At 30.6% G+C, this 18,518-nt stretch overlaps 1 protein-coding gene and 1 pseudogene across 3 annotated transcripts in view; one reads left to right on the top strand and one right to left on the bottom strand.

The window, feature by feature from the left end:
• Positions 1-13,607, bottom strand: part of LOC130453192 (protein madd-4) — a 119,754-nt gene extending 106,147 nt beyond the window's left edge. For 2 of the 3 annotated variants that reach the window (XM_056792811.1, XM_056792812.1), the window contains exon 1: positions 13,338-13,562. The gene's annotated coding sequence lies outside the window, so the exon portion shown is untranslated. Of the gene's footprint in view, positions 1-13,337 lie in introns of all 3 variants that reach the window. The other variant, XM_056792810.1, reaches the window with a different exon arrangement.
• Positions 5,299-5,918, top strand: LOC130440637 (histidine-rich glycoprotein-like; annotated as a pseudogene).
• Positions 13,608-18,518: the final 4,911 nt, after the last annotated feature.

The raw sequence follows: 18,518 nt of genomic DNA, 5'->3' as shown, positions 1-18,518 counted from the left end.
GTTATACCCAACATTTGGCATAGTAACCCTCGTTAATTAATAAACCTTTACTAACTCTCATAATAAGGTTCAGAAAATTACAAAATCACAAAATCTATAATGAAATTATCATAAATATTCATCGTGACCGTTAAATAGGTTCCCAAGCGTACACAAATTTAAAACAATTTGAAATAGCTTCGGTTACCGCTAAAGTGAGTGATATTCTTATTTCAAACGTCATGTATTCACACAATTGGGGAAAAACTAATCTTTCTAAATAGTATTACGATAATTTAATTGAGAATACCGGTAATCTATGGAAACACTGTACCAAGATCTAATAAAACGGCATTGTTAAAGCACTCAGTGACGAGTGTCCGTGACAGCTTTTTAATTAAAACCCGTAGTTTGGGACTAATTTCCAGATCCTCCGGCAAACAATACTTATTCCGTATCTGCTAAATTATTCTGAAATATTATCAAATTCAATTAAAGAACGGATGTGAGTTAAAGTTGTGTTGAATTTCGGATATTTTCCATAGAATCCTATTTAAGTAGTCTGGTTTTCACATTGAAGTATATGTAATGATTTGATTTTCTCACTCTTAATTCGTACTAACACATTAATTTGAATTTCGTTGAAAATTTATTCCCCTTAGAGCGAGTTTATGTGAGCTATGACGAGGATGGAGATTTCGTGTATGTGAATAGAAAAATGATTGTCATGTTTTTGGACGTTTCTTTGAAAAATACAATGAATGTTTATAGCTCTGTGGAATAGTAGTATTCATCCATTCCCATTATTAGGCAGAACATATCGCACCTCCACTCAAATAATGTGATAAGTCAAAAATTTATAAAATCTCTTTTTTTGAACTATTAGTGCTAAAAAACTGAAAAATCTCATTTTGAATTATGTGAATGGTAATTAGTGCGGCAACTTTGTGATGTTATGAATGTTAGAATTAAGTTGTGAGTCAATTTCAAACGATTATTACAAGATAATTTGGTTTTTTGACTTATGACACTATTTGAACGGAGGTGCGATATGTAAATGAGTATCATATTCTCTATTTAATCAAATAAGCAACTTTGCCAGCTATGCACTTTCATTTTGGAAATATATTGATAAAACGCCTTAAAAAAGGTGTGATTCATTGAGGGTTGATGAGTTTTCAATTTTACAAAAATGTCCTTGTGATTTCGTGAAGTCCGTTTCTTAATCTCATTTTTACAGTCCGTATACTTTAACTGGATCTGTAATATATTTTTAATGTCACTCCGCCATTAAGATTCCGAATATTGTCTCCAATTTAATATATTTTGTAATTCAACGTACACGGTGCACCAGTTTTCATCTTATAACGATCGTCGAGCTTCTCAACTAAAACGACTTCCATTGCTCCAGACGTCAAGCACGAGTAATTATGTAGCATCAAGTTGACAAATAAGACAATTAAGATCACTGGAAATTGTAAATTGAATTATTGTAATATATTGCAGTAGAAAATTGTTTCGCTTGAACTTAATTTCAACTTAATAGAATAAGTTATTCGGGAATTTAGTTCCTATGCTTTGAAAATATATAAATCAAATAAGTTAATTAGGACAGAATTAGTAAAATTGTACCAACTACGAGACTTATTTTTTGGATGTTACTATATTGTTATCTGAATTGAATTTTTATCTAACTATTAACAGAATGTTCCTAATATTTCTTGAAATCAAAATACGTGAAATCAATGAAATGAAATTACTAACGAAAGAAAATCATTTGATCGCGATATCCAATAACAATTTGAAAATTGAAATGTAATCCTACGATATAGTTTCATTTCATAAATTCGGTTTGAAACGGATGATATATTATAGAATGACAGAACACTACATTCTGGAGTTAACCGACTATTATCCTTTTGTATTCACATTTTGGCCACTTTTATCAAGTTTTTGGGTTATCTAAGAACTAAGCATTTTTTTATTCTCCAGACGTATCTTGATCCTTCTGTATATGTGTTACTTATACCAAGAGACTTTAATTGAAAGTTCTTTTTTTATTTGGATTTTATCGCGAAAAGCCATTTTATGCATTGATATTGTCGTAGAAATAATGAGCAAATTATTCATCATCTATAAGAAAAATAAGCCAATATCTAATGTTAAATTTACAATCAGCGATATTGAACTCATATACATTTGTTATTACAACGTGAAAATAAAATAAAATTTAATAGAACCAAAAATATCAATGAGGACAATGGCGAAAATTCATTTAAAATAAAGCAATCTGGATATCAAATAATTTTCACCATATAAAAGTAACTAGACAATTATATTTAGACTATTTAGAGAAATCCTGCTGTAAAATTGGAAATGACTTAAATTTTCTGTCAAAAAACCAGGTACGATTTAGTGTTTGGGATGTGGATTTTATTACAGATATTCAGATACTTTATAAGGACTGTATTGTATGTATCGTGATAGATGTTGATTATATTATTTACTAAAAGAAATGTTATTGTGAAAATCCTAATTATGAGTGAGTTACTGAGATCTTCAATGCTTCTCATGATTGTTGAACAACAATGGACACTCTTCCTGACTGTTTATTTTAATCTTACTTTGAAATATCTGTTAGTCATAATCGTATATATAGTACACCGTTAATAATTCTGAACATATTTGAGTCTATTGAAATTTTTATGGATTATTACTTTTTTAGGTGGCATATATATGTTCAATCTTCACAACTCGTTCGGATGAATTTATTGGCACTTTCCATTTATCAACAAGAATCATATTAAAATAAATATTATATTTCGCTAAATTAGTATACTCGACTCGTCTATATCGAATTATATTTACTGAGTTTAATTAAACTTTGAAAAGCATTATAATGGCTATTATATCAAATACAATTTTATATGCATAGCGTGTTATCTTTTATGCACAAAACATATATTTAACTGATTTATATCAATAATAGTTTCAATTGATGAGAACTAATATTTGTTTGGTAGATTAATTTATTCCATAACTGTTTTCATTATCGCATCTAATACCGCTTAGCATGAGCACCAACTTAATCAACCTAAAATTTCCAAAAAAACACAAACGTTGCTTTCTTTCATTACGTCAAAATATCTTGTTATATCTACCTCATCATACATTCCTCAAGATCATGTATTATTTTGGATATTCATAGAGGCCGGATATAAAAGGAATATTTATTGAACTCATTTGCTCATACAATTCTAGATTAAAGATTCACCCCACCCACCTTTTTGTTTTTGTAGCACGCAATCAAAATTGTTAACGAGGTTTTCGTAACACGCTATCAGAAACCGTAGTGAGTTGAAATGAGAATTTGATTATTATTAATATTCTTATTTTTAGCATTCATTTCAACATACGAAAAATTATATGGAAAATATTGAAAAACTAAAACTGAAAAACGCTCCTAAAATACTGACATAATGAAGTTGATTGAATAGGATCAATTTTGTGACAAATCTCCAAAAAATTTATTGAAGACACGTGAAAAATCAGAGGAATTCTATATCAGAGCTAAATTGGCGGATATATCAATCAAATCAAACACAAAACTTTTGTTTTTGTGGAAGAATTTTTTTATAATATTTTCTAGAAGATATTGCAATTCATTTCTTCAAGAATTTATTCACACCATATACAAAAAAAGAACAATTCAACTAAGTTGGATAGTACAAATAAACGAATACCTACTATAGTGTACACAAGAATCCGAAAAACTAAGTCTACGGAAAAAAATTTATATATTAGTCCAAAAATAGCCCAAGTGTTCTGTAAATAATAGATTGAACCGATTTTAACCAGATGATAAATATAAAAAGTAGTAGTTTTGCTACAACTAACAAAAATATTCATAGCAAATTGGTAGTACTCGTAGCTGCTATGATACATTTGTCCAAAAAATCGAGTTGAGTGTACTGTGTGTACAGATGAGTTTGAGAGCTCAAATCTTATTTAAGCATCATCTATTCATGAAACATGCTGTACTATACTATAAACAAGCAAATTGATTTCCCAAACTTTTGTTATTATCTTACTATTGCTAATGGAAACTGATTGTTACTTTATTAAAGATCATTCACTCGAAAATAAATCTGATGATGTATTCATCAATAGTTATTTTGGAGTTTAGTTGAGCCATAATTGTGAAATAAACATATTTCGTGACACAAAAGTAAATTTATTTTCAAAATGAAAAAATCGATATCAAAATATGATAGAGTTTGAAAAAGAATATTCTTATATTTTTTAACATAAAATATTGTTGATTAGTTTCTTAAGAATGTTAATAATATTGATACAAATGGAATATCAATTATTATAATTGTATCACTTGAGATCAGTCACTACTAACAGTTTCGAAAAAGTAATATATATCATTGTTATTGATATGAAATTGTCCACGACATGAACCGTGAAGCCGCTCGTGTTCCTTTATAAAAGAATCTATTGTTTGGTGGATGCGGAGGTTCTTGGAAAGGCGGTTTACATGTTTTGTTTTTTGAGACATAACTATAGCGGCGATTTGTTTGTTCACTCTCTAGTTCTAGAACCATGTTATCGAGAAATTTTTTGTATACAAATGCTTGCTTTTTATCAGCGAAGTAAATAATATGATGGCATACTGAACACATCGGGATAGACAAGTAAAAGGTGTGTATTTAAATACACAATTAACTTGTAACACAAATACCGTAGTTAATGTGCATAGACTGTGCAAACTTTTCATGCATACCACCAACATTCAATCAGCTTACTACCGTATAATTTCCACAAATAAAAAACACTCCAATTGTTAGAGTTTGCGGCATATAAACACATTAACAGAATTGAACTCATTAAGAGAAACGTGTTTAATCGGCATGTTCCATTTGTTAAAAAGAGAAGAGACGATGAGACCCGCATTATAAAACCCCTCGATTCCAAAAAGCTCTTTTATGAGCATCGAGGGTTATTTTTACTTTGAGTCTATGACGAGGTTTTAAGGAAGACAGTGGCGTGACATATCAACAAATTAGTTAATATTGAAATGATTGAGCAGAGTTCTTTTCGGGGTTTTTATTAATAGCTTAGTAGCAAAAACATTTCCAGTTACTTTTAGTTGCAGTAAGGAGCATGATATTAATTAAAGTTTCCATAAAGTAGTTTTTTATTCTTAAAAAAAGCCAATACCTATATAAGACTGTAATGTCCGAAGTAATAATGTTTATTGTCTCATATCAAAGTTATTGTCAGATGTATAAGATACAATTCGTTTAATAAGATATGAAGGATATAAGTTTCCATATTCCGAAAAATATTAGCAGAAAAAGAAGAACAAGTTTCAAAATAAATCCCGCTACAAAAACGTGAAGAAAGTGGCTCTGCCTAAGATAGACAACAATCAGTTATATTGAAATATTGTGAAGGTGCTATCTCAAGATACCGCTATTCACAAAATTGTTGGTAGTTATTCTTATGAAGAGCTCATCACGACGACCGATACTATGGAGAACATCATAAAGGAGAAAAAGGAGACAAAGGCCATTCGTACGGCGAAAAAAGTTCATCACACTAAAGGTGGACACCACGAGCACAATTTAGACGAATTCAATAAAGAAAAACATTTCTTTGATGAAGAATATGATTCTGGTTATCACGAACAACAGAGAGGACATCACCATGAAGATGGATACAAAAAGGGAGGCCACAAGAAAGGAGGACACCACAAGGGAGGCCATCATGAAGACCACTATGGTAAAAAAGGCGGTCATAATAAAGGATCCCATTACCACGAATCTTCTGGACACAAGAAAGCTGGTGGACACGACGACCATTACCATCATGTACACCATTATGGTAAAAAGGGCCACCACAAGGACTGGAGCTTCAAAAAAGGACATTAATCACAAACTTATAGAAAATATGATCCGTAATGTTGTTAAAAATTGTTATGTTGATTTATTTGTATTGTTGTATGCAAATTGTAATTTTTTGATACAATGTTTGGAATATTTTATTCTTAGTTCCGTATAAAGACTGTATAAAGTGGTGACTATAAAATAGATTATGAATTATAGAATAATGAAGGATGGGAAATTGGAGTTAAAAAAAGTTACCACCTATTAGAATAAGTACATCATCAGATACATCATCAAGAAAATCAGAGACAAATTAACGGTGCTCGTGGAACATGTGAAGACTACCAATACCTATTTGAAAAGTACCAAATCGTGAAGGATCAATTGAATGAACAAAAGCCAGGAAATATGTATCATTTATATATAATTAAATCAGAATATTATAGTCAACATTGAATTTATGCTATGAATATAATACTACAATATTCAAATTTTGGTGGGTGCTCCATTAATGCAGAGATAAATATTGTACCATTAAATACAAGTCAATAGGGTTAAACAGTTAACTAGTGCGACAAACAAGAGCTTGAATCATGAGCATTGAATATAAATTACTGATAAGTGAATAATGCATGGATAAATAAATTGAGTAATAGAGAAGAGTGAGAATGCTTTCTGTTCATAAAACAACAATACATGTACTTCGTACTTTGAGAATCTAAATTAATATCCAAGTCACTATAGAAAAGATAACAGAAATAGGACGAATATTGTCAAATTTACTCGAACATGAAGCAAGTATACACTTGCTACCATACATAAAAAAATTCCAAGAATTCCTATTATGTACAAAACAGTGAAGGTACACTAATAAGAAGGGGACATTACTAATTCTATTTTATCTTAAACTATGATACAATGCAATATTTTGGATGCTCTTCGGTCTCACATTAACTTATTTTTTCATCTTTAATACGGCTGCTTAAATATTTCCTATATACAGTTTCTCGTCAAGTAATAAAGAACATTAGTACTGTTTATATATATATATAATTTTGAGAAAAAATTTAGTACCAAACCTACTTGATAGAATGGAAAGTTTTGTCATACACTTTTTCATTCATAGAAAATAGATAATGTTTGTTCCTTCCAAAAGTGTTAAAAATTATTTCATGATATCTATTCAGTTTGTAGTGATCTTATATTACTTTCATGAATCCCAACAATTATATCTAACTGTATATTGTTCAATAAGTATAATATGCTGTTTATAAACGTGTTTCATGCATAATAGGAACTAGTTTTGAAATTACGAATGTTGAAATGTTGAAAGCTATTGATTTTTGGGTTAACTTTAAATGGAGTGCAGTAACGAACATTTTCGGTATATTTTACTTTTTTATTTCTGCGAAGAAAAGAAAGCTGAAGCGGTTTACAAAGAAATATATGAAATTTATGGGGCTGATTAATTAACGAAGCACACGTGTCAGAATTCGTATAAAAAATTCCGTTCTGAAGATTTTTCCTTTAAGGTCTCAATTTGCCTACTCCACGCAATGAATCATCTCTTTTTCCTGGATGCTTTCAAGGCCTCCATATGCTATTCCTTGAAATTCCACCGGTTACATGAGAAGCTGAAACAAAAAAAATATAAAATGATTGAAATAGAAAATAAAAATAATCTGCTTACCATCAAGAACACTGTTGATACTAACACTCCCACTGTCAGTCTTGATCTAACTGATGAACTACTTGCCTGGACCTGGACATTATTGGCGGTAGGGGTAGTTAATTTGTGGAGATCGGCTTCTCGGGGGTTTTAGAGGAAGTGTTGTTGGCCAAACATCTTCAGCCAATTGCTGAGAAATCCCAATTCTACGTCAAAACTCTCGTCATTGCATCGACCTACTCAAAGGTTTCGATATTTCCCCCTCAGATATTCTTGTCAGCTTTGATGTTATCTCCTTATTTACCAACATCCCTATCGATGAAACTTTGTCTATCATAAGCACTAATCACCACATCGCCCCATATTTCCTTTCGCTTATCAAACATTGCTTGTCCAACACCTACTTCATATTCCAAGGAAATTTCTACTGGCAACTCAAAGGTGCCCCCATTGAATCCCCCCTCTCCCATCATTGCCAATATTTTCATAGACCATTTTAAAAATATAAGCATTTTCTTCCTGCTCCCTCCGACTAAGTTGATGGCTACGTTATGTTGATGACACTTCTGGCTCCATGAAAGAGATAATTTAAATTTTCTCCTACTCCATATGAATGACTTACATCCCTGTATACAGTTCACAATGGAGTTGGAGGAGGAGACATTTCTGCCGTTCCTTGAAGTCATCTTCAGAAAACTTTCTCCACGCGGCTTCTTTCAAGCAATTGGCTGGAGAATTCCAGCAAGATGTTGGCCAACAACACTTCCTCTAAATCCCCCGAGAAGCCAATCTCCACAAATTAACTACCCCTCCCGCCAATAATGTCCAGGTCCAGGCAAGTAGCTCATCAGTTAGATCAAAACTGACAGTGGGAGTGTTAGTATCAACAGTGTTCTTGATGGTAAGCAGATTATTTTTATTTTCTATTTTAATCATTCTATATTTCTGATATATATATATATATATATATATATATATATATATATATATATATATTTGTACTTTTAAAAATCATGTTTCAAGTTCTCATTGTGCCTTTCATTTCCTTATGCCCTTATTCACTTTCTAATTTATGCCATATTTCGATATCAAGTTAAAATTTGTCTCAGCCTCAACTTATTAACGATTCAATGACTTTATTATTTTTTTCGATGCACAATAGCTTTTTCTACTTTTATTCACTTATTTAGCTTCTATCAAACATAATCTATAGCCCATAATATCGTATTGCAAAATCGACGAGTGACTATCAGACAAATAGTGGAAATGGTGGTCTCTCATAGTGTGTTTTGCATAATATACTTACTAACTAAAAATAAAACCATTGTCTGTTACGAATGTTTATATGTTTAGATGAAGTTGAATAATGTACTGAACAAATACATTGAATATACATTTTGGAAACGATTTGTTCAATATACTACATCTCAGCAACCTCAATAACTGTCTCAAACTCAAATTATTTTCTAGACACATATTGATTAGGACCTTTCTATCACAAATAGAGACACTGCATTATCATTTAAAATCATAAAATTGAGGTAACATGAAATCAAATGTCGCCATGCAACGAGCATTCGGTTCGGCCATGAACTGCGACACCTAGCGATATTATTAGAAAAAAAATAAAGATACGGGATAACCGTCGGATTCAGGTTAGAGATATAGAAGAGGATTTGTCACATACTGACTGAAGCATTATGCAGATATCTGCATAATGCTATCCACGCGTTGAGTGTTACGTTTGCTCACCTTAAGTTCATTGGATTGAAAACTTTATCGTCTCTATTGATGCAATTTGAGAAAAAGGAGCCAGATTTTTAGTTTCGGTTCATCACTGTAGATTCAAATACTTATGTATTGAAGTAACAGAAATATTGATTAATTTAAATGTTGATTCATAGGTTAAAAAAGGATAAGTTTTAGTGAATGATGTTTAATGTTGATTGGTAAATTGATGGATAACATTAAATTTCTTTAGGTTAGGTCGTTGTGAACAGAGCTGAATATTTATTGGTTCTAATATAAATGACAATAGATTTTATAGGTTGGGTGAGGTTAGTTGCTCGTTAATGGCGTTGAATTTTTATAGAACTTGTTTTTCAAAATCTGAAAAATATGCATAAATTACACTAATCTTATTTAAATCAGTTTTCTTATTAAAGCATTTATCATTTTGGGCACTATATGTTGTTTCTAAAAATAAACGTTTCTTGTAGTTTTTTTCAGTTGCCAAACTTTGGCAGAATCATAATTCATAATGTGTCCTTCATGATAGACATGAGTCGCTAATGAACATCTATCAGGATATAATCTGATATCGCTTTGTGGGAAGTTATCCGACTGATCAGTGACCTTTTCGACTGACCAATGTACATTTTGTTCACAATTTAAACAAGGTATTTCATATACTACGTTAGACAATTTAATGATTGGTGTTTTATCTTCCACTTTAGTAAAAATAGATTGTATATTAAGTGTTTGACTGTACACTATTTTAATATTGTGTTCTTTGAAGTTTCCAGAAAGTTTAGGAGTAACTGATTTTATATATGGTAAAGGTGTATAAATATATGGAAAAGAAATGTTAGAAATGACGTTTGAAATTCGATGAGATTCAATGTTCGTGTCAATGTCAAATGAATTATAAAATACGTTTCAAAAGATATGGATATAAGTTCCCATAAAAAAGTTTGTGAAGTATTTTTTTTTAAGAACAATTGGATCATAAATTTTGAAGACTCTATTTTTCATCTGTTTCATTAAATTTCCAATACCAGTCAATTAAAATTTTATTATCTTCGTTTATTATAAATTTAGTATCAAAAAAATGTAACAATTTTTCAATATTCTCTTTTTCAATGGTAAATTGTATATAGGGATCGAAACTATTAAAATAAAATGATAAATTATCAATTTCAGTATATGGAGGGAATAAAATTTTATCATCTTCATACTTTTAAATGAAGAATAATTTGAAGTGTAAAACAGATATTACAAAGTTCAAGGTATAATCCATTACATCGTATATGTATATTAAAAAAATTGATGATTTCCATTCCGAGTCCGTTCAGACGTTCTAACCAACCGATTTGCTTAATTTTTTTTTCAATGAAAGGTATTGATGCACAGATCAGCCATCAACCATCGGATTTCATCTAATTTTCACCATTCTCAAGTTATACTCAAATGCGATTTCCCCCTGTACATTACTTATGGGAGTTTTTCACATACACACGTTCTATACTCAATATCTCAAGTTCTATTCAAGATACAGAGTTCGTTTTGGTTTAAGAACACTCGCTGAAACACCTTTTTGAACACTTAAATCGGTTGAGTTGGAGAGGAGTTGGAGTTGGAGTTGAGTTATGGATTTTTGTAGGTTTTTGGCAATTTTTCTACATTCAAAGATCTATATCTCAGGTTCTAATATAGCTACAGAGTTCGTTCTTTTCTATTATAATGATTTCTGATTCTTATTTAATGGATTAGATGCGAGTGAAGCCGCGGGTAAAAGTTAGTAAACTCCTAATATAGAGGATATTGAAAACCCCATTGGTGTTCAAAAAATTTGTTGGTAATTTTTATTATTATAAGAGAAATATGTATTATGATTAATTAATGTTATTAATTATAGTAGAATTTCTTTATTAAGTTTACAATTTTTACTTATATCGCTCCATTTATGATGTAGAGCTGCAAGGAATATTATTTAGGTGTACATCCCTAAATAGAGATATTGCATCCAATCTTAAAAATATATAATTTGGTTGTAATATGATATTATTGAAAGTTTCTTCGATTTTAAACGAGTCTTTCATATAATAATCATTGTGATAATTATAAGATTTAGTCAAAATATCAGTTAATCAATTTGTAAGGGGTTCGATGGGAGTGTTAAATGATGCTACAATAGGTCTAGCTGATAGAGTAGGTTCATAAATTTTTGGTAAACAGTAGAATTTAGCAGAAATGCCGTTATAGTTTGTTAATTCCTTCTGGGTTCCTTTTTTGTTGAAAACTTTTATTAATAATTTGTTCATTGATCATGAACATCAAAATAAAATCAAAATAGAAATTAATTACTGCTACACATTTGAGGTTCTCTATCTTATCTACCCACGCTGGTAAATATTTTGTATTCATTTTTTGTAGTATCTAAACCTACCTAACACTGGTTGTATGGGTCAGTACAAAGATATCAAATTTCCATGGTAATGGATTTCCGCTAATTTGATAGACCCTTATCCAAAATCAAAATCTAGAAGCAGATTTGTTTGCGTATCGACCGATTGTTTCACTTATTTTATGCTATTCATCTAACACAAAAATCAAGCTTTCTTTAATATTTCATATACAAGCAGCCAAGCAATTCAAATAAGTCAAATGCTATAGCTCCACGGTTTTAATTTGAACAGGTCCTTACGAAAAAGTGTAGAAACAACAAGAATCGCGAAGCATGACATCAGGTGTCTGTTTAAATTTTAATTGGAGATAAGGTGGAATTTTAGAAACGCGAATAACATAACTGAAAATAGCTTAAGAAGTGAACCTATATGAGAATAGAGCAGAACATTTTAACACACAGAAAAAAAATTGCTTTATGTTAGTGGCAGGTAATAGATGCGTTCTTTTTTCCAAGCCAAATTTGGATCGAAATAGATACTTCGTCTTCTTCTTCCTAGTAATGACCTAGGTAACTGGCATGCTGCACGTTCAAAAAACCTATTTATTAGGAAAATCTTCGTCATGATGATCCTTCACATCAGATAGTGATATTAGATAATTTATCGTTTTCATTATATAATGTCTGATAATTTTTTTTTTTTTTTCAAATTATCATTTGAAAATACATTATGCGTTCTTTGTGTAATTTATTATTTTATTATCAACAACAATGTTATGATTAACAGATACATTTAGTATATGTCACAGCACTTTTCTCTGTCATTTTCAATGCCTTTCTTTTATGTAGTCCTTCCAATAGATAATATATACTTACGTGAATTTCAAAACTAGCTATTCTGTATATGATGTTTATTCTGTGAACTATATTAATCGTTTGTTTATTCTTACTGAATATACTGTTTACACTACCTCTACACCAACACTCATAACTACACTGTCTGGCGCTCGTTTCGATAACCATGTTACCTTCTTCAGAGATAGTTTAGCTTCAGTTTCTGAAAGCGATTTCTGGTTATTGAAGCGCACGTTAGAGTGGGTAGTGGTAGTGTAAACCGTGTGTTCAATATGAATATCACCATGTTTCCAAAAATTCCAACGTTTAGTTTAGTCTCACTAATTCTAAAATTACAACAATCCTGTATGAATTGTTTGAACTCTTTTGATGTGACTACTTATGAGCATAGAATTACAAATCAGAAATACTTTGGCATGATCTTTTCAAAATATGGAAAATATTTAAATATTTCACCTTATAACTTCAGTACCACTTTTTCATATTTTCCGTTCGCTTAACATTTCCTTGTTTTTTCCAAATATCAGAATGTATCAGTCCATATTTATAACAATTCTATAATTATCAAAATTGAGGATTCGATTTCAATTATACCAATTATATCACAAAACTCACAAATTCTCTTTATCACTTAAGTCGTTGTCTTGAAGATTTTCAAATAAATTTTCTAAATTATAAATTCTTTGAATGCATGCTGAAAACTATTTATTTGGTTTGATTTGATATTCAAACTAAAGATACACCTCTGATTGATTACATAGTGGCATGTATAATTATATTATTATATTGCTAATGATAATAGAATAATCAATACCTTAAAAAATCCTTGTTTTATGTCGAATCTTTTTTGAAATAACCAGTGGTGGTAAAAAAAGAAAGTCAAAATTGCCACTTAAGATCAGAATTCAGCGTGAAAAACAAGTGAAAATAAATCCAAAAACCAATCAACTATGACCAACTCGCGCGCACGTTACTCGATGTTTAAGGGCACCAGTCACGATACTTCTCCTCGTTTTGAGACTGACGAGAAACGAATGCTGATCGCCACAATACTTGCTTGCGGCACTCTTGCCACGAGCGAAGCGATGCGGTATCGACCGCGGCATTTCGGCATCATATCAACCCTGTATTTCTTGAATTTACATAGCAGGCTGCCTGTCGCTGCTTTATTCTTTGCGCTTCCAGAATTGTTTTTCAAGAAGTTGTGATTTAGTTGGCGCCGCCAACGATTATGTCTTAACACAAAAGACGAAAATGTTATAAGAAGGAAGGTTTTCAGAATTTGTGTGCACGTATGAATTCATATTTCATAATATTCGATTTTGAAGATAAATTCATGTATTTGTTATCATTTTAATGACAAATTATCATCATCATATTCATGATGAGACTAAGAAAAGATTTAACGAATGAAATTTCCTATGAAATTTCTATACACAATATGTCTGAAAAAGTTGACAACTTTTTTATTTGTAATGTTATTGTTCATAAAAATTTCTGCATGGCCCATAAAGTAAAACTTAAATGTCAGATGTCATTTTTTAAATCGTAAACGAGGTTTGTCAAAAAATATGAATATGATTAATTATGAAAATTTTTCGAAATAGAAAACTATGTTTTAATATGCATTAGATCATAATACTCTAAAAATTGTTTTTTTCACAAATTTTTACAAAATATTGAATGTAATTTATAGGTGTACGTAATTAGAATTATTTATTTCGGAAACATCAAACTTTATGAGAATAAACAAGAAAAATCAATCATCATCAATATGTGAATTAAACCAGTACATCGTCGTCCAATTGCCGTTAGGTGTAAATTTCTTTTTGAAAACTTTATCACATTAATAATAATCGTTGTAATAAAGTCGTTGGTATTTAGACGATTTAGCTTTCCCTCCATTTTCTTCTGAGAGACCATAGTTGTTTCTTTCTCCCACTTCCATGCTATCTGTGCAATCACACCACCAATTCCTGCCTCTCTATTCGTACGTACCCATTGTTCCGAACATACTCGGTTTATGAAGTCTACATCGTTTTCAAATCGAGTACAGATCGAACGCGATGCTTCTACCCTTGCACGCTTTTGGTCAACATTCAAACAGTTGGGGATCCATTTTGCAGCAATTTTTCTCATATCGAAATTGACTTGAACTATATGATAAACGCGTTAGTATGAAATATTCAGTGCATCAGATATCCGTTTTAGCCCAATTCGACGGTCTGATAAAATCATGTCATGAACTGCATCGATATTTTCGGTGACTGACACAGAAACTGGCCTTCCCGATCGGTCATCATATTTAAAGGAAAATTCCTCTTTTGAAGCCTGCAGTCCAATTTTTCACGGTCGCATATGAAAGGCATTGATCTCCAAGGGTATTAAGAATATCTCCGTAAATCCGCTCTGCATTTTTAACGTCAAACTTTACACTTACACTTCTAATAAGTTATTGTTCGTTGCTATGGTAACGAAATATTTTGTTTATGCATGGAACTGGTCTATAGAGCGAGTCTACAGAGTTGTAATCAAATATTTTCAAGCAACGTGAAACCCTTATAAATTATTTACATTAGGAATAATGTTTATCGTACAAAGTTAAAATCTAAAACAGCAAAAGACAAAAGAAGTAATATTATATATCAAGTGCCTTGTAATAATTGAGATGTTGTCTACATAGGGCAAACATATCAGTATTTAGAAAATAGACTAAGAGGTCATCAATACGATGAAAAAAAAATATTATTTTTCTCTTTCTATAGTCATATTTATTAATACGATAAAAAAGATGAAACTGCATAAACAAATCATGACATATCAAAAACACATGAATTTAATTATAAAGATCCAAAAATTCTTGAAACGGAATCTGATACACGAGAATTTTTAAAAATGGTTCACATTCACATTCATTATAACGAAAAAGCTATAAACGATAGAGAAGTCCTAGTTAAATTTATACCTCTATTTTGTAAATTCTAATAAAACTACAAATAATTTAATCGACTACTGCCATATTTTTGAGACGTAAGGTCTAGGGAAAAATTCATGTTTCTGGTGTGGTCTATTGATTAATATAAATATCAGTGTCAAATGATATTTTGATGAATACTCAAATAGAAATCAAAACGTCAATATTTATCTCTCAAAAATTATTAAGAAAAACTAATTTTGAAACAGAAGAAACCTAAAATCAAGAACATTTAGGAACATAAACACAGATGGAAATAGTAAATACAAATATGGAAATTACTACAAAATATGCTTGACACAAAAGCATATTAATGAAGATAACTGAAATTTTTGTGAGCACAATAATAAAAAAGCAAAAAAACCTTAACGGCGAATATAAAGAATAATGTCACCTCAAATTTGCAGAAATTTACTTCAATTTAAACTAGATTGTAGATAGGTAGAGGAAGACTTCGAATACATTTCGAAGTTTTATTGAATTTATTGAATGAAGTGGGAGGTCGAGAACAAATAAATTTCTCCAAAAACTCGAGTGTTAGAACAAATAAATCCGAAGTGACTATTGTGCCACAATACGTGAACAAAGGAATATTCAAAATAAATCAAGAGAAATATAACAAGACGAATGGCATGTTACATAAAATACATCCCTATCTTATAGGAATGAATTCCATTACTTATCAAATATATTATCTCACCAACAAATAATTTATTCATCTTCATATTCATCATACTATTATGAAAATTTTAAGATGTCCAAATTGTTGTCCGGCTCACATTTAACATATCAGGGTCCAGTAGTAGTATATCTTCTTGGTCTTGTAACTGACAGTGACCGAGAGTTAATTAATTTCGTGCTAACAGTTAGTTGAGTAATGAATCCCAAAGAGTTTCTTTCTAAAATGTCACTGGGGCTGGATGCAGCCAGTAATCTGTTACTATCAGGCAGTTTGACTTCTCTAATTAAATACAGTTAACCACTTTGTGTAGCTATTCATAAATTACCAATGCCCGAGTTTTATTGTTTGAAATTGAAATTACGTACAAGCTTGCTGGAAAAGCCATTACGATAATAGTGTTATGACATTTGTAGAATGTAGAACTACTTGGACCTATTTTAGTTTAATGTACTGTGGTTCTAAATTTATCAAATTTCTTTAAATCAATTTAGAGTCTGCTACTGTTTACAGTTAGAAAAGAGACTTCCAAAATTGATAACCTTTAAAAAAATGTAAATTGTAGATAATAAAATATATAACGAACACGTACCTAATGTTAATAAATATTTATTTATATATACATTCAAATGTTCTGTTTTAAAATTAGTTGTTTATTACCAAATTCAAAAATGGTTGGGACATGACTTAGAACCTAAAGAATGGTGCTGGGTACTCCAAAATTAGTTACTGCACTTTTACCATCAGCTCCAGATGAATTACTCAGTATAATATTTTATAATTGTAAGAATGGTTGTGACTGGACTAAGATGTCATGGGCAAACTACGTGAAATGAAACCAAGCGCCAAACAATTTTCAACACACTACTAATACTACGACACTGTCTGATACTCGCTTTGATAACCAGAATTTCCAACTTGTTCCCAGAACCACTTCTAGAATCCACATATATTTATACTCTATAATATTTATTAGAACAGATTAAACGAACCTATATTGATATCCTGTTATTAAAAGACAGACATTTCACTGGAGTTGCCGCTCATAAGCAACAGCATACACACGATGAATACTTTCATAATTTTCACTTTAACGTATACAATTTGCATATTCCTTTGATGATTATAGCTTTTTCCGCTACAATAAAAACTCAACTAAGAGAATGTCCATCACAGTGGACTGACTGGGTTTTATATTTTTTGAGCAAATTTGTCAGTCTTTCATCTCGAGCTCGACATTATATGAGCTTTACAAAAACATTCTCATTACCCTGTCATTTTTTTGACCAGAAACAAAGAACAGGAAGGTTGTGTCAACTTATACCATTTGTCATCTGAAAATAAAAGAGAAAGAATTTTATTATTATGAATCAACAAATGTTTCAGATTCCCAATCGAATTATATCAAAATAAAAAGTGATGTTTGAGATTAAATACGTTGTTTTATATTTCATACATTTTTTTGTTTGATTCTAATATAACGAAATTCATCAACATACACTTTGGGTCCTAAGTGATGAAAGAAAAGAATTGAGCCATGAACCATAAGCTTTGTACAAAAATTAAATCTTAAGTAATATTTATATATTAAGACGTAATAGTTTAATGGATTGAAAAATTATTATGACTTAACAGAATATTGTAAAAGTGAATTTGAAAAATTAGACCAATAAAGTAAAATCAGAATTGTGAGATAAATACATGAATACAAACAATAGAACAATGAAAAACTGGAAAGTTATAGAAATGCAATAAGAATTATTTTGTGTTAGATTTGCCTTATGTGGTTCGGTATTATCGTGGAGAAAAATGACGACCGCACTCAGATATCTTTAAGGACATTTAATTTTTTTTAAATAAGACCTCCAGTAAATTTTTTTGACTATTACTAAATACGTATGTTTGTGGTTTGTTCTGATATTTGTGATTTTTGTTATCGTTAACTAGCAGCGCGTTCTTGTTAGGTATTGGCAGTGACCTTGATCTGGATATAGCCTGGTACAAATCTGGAAATTGCTATAAGAAATTTTGGAAATGGAATCTTATTGGAAAGAAGCTAGATGATATCTACAAAATAGTCGACATGTTCACGAGCCAGAGTAGTTACTTAAATCAGTACGTGACATGGAACACAATCTTTTCAAAATATCTTCAATGCTTTTGAACGATACCAAAGAAAAAAAGAAAATTCATATCCAAGATTCTTTATCCCAGGAGTTGAAACAAGATTTGCGAAATTTGAAAAATAATTTAACTTATATATCCAGTTTCGTACGCCTTAGTCTAAGGTGGCACTATGAGTAAATACTTTGGAGGGTACCAGAACAGAAGTGACCCTTACA

The sequence above is a fragment of the Diorhabda sublineata genome, chromosome 2 (genome assembly GCF_026230105.1).
Source record: "Diorhabda sublineata isolate icDioSubl1.1 chromosome 2, icDioSubl1.1, whole genome shotgun sequence".
Lineage (NCBI taxonomy): Eukaryota > Metazoa > Arthropoda > Insecta > Coleoptera > Chrysomelidae > Diorhabda > Diorhabda sublineata.
Note: the sequence above shows the minus strand (reverse complement) of the source record. Positions and strands in the feature narration are given on the sequence as shown.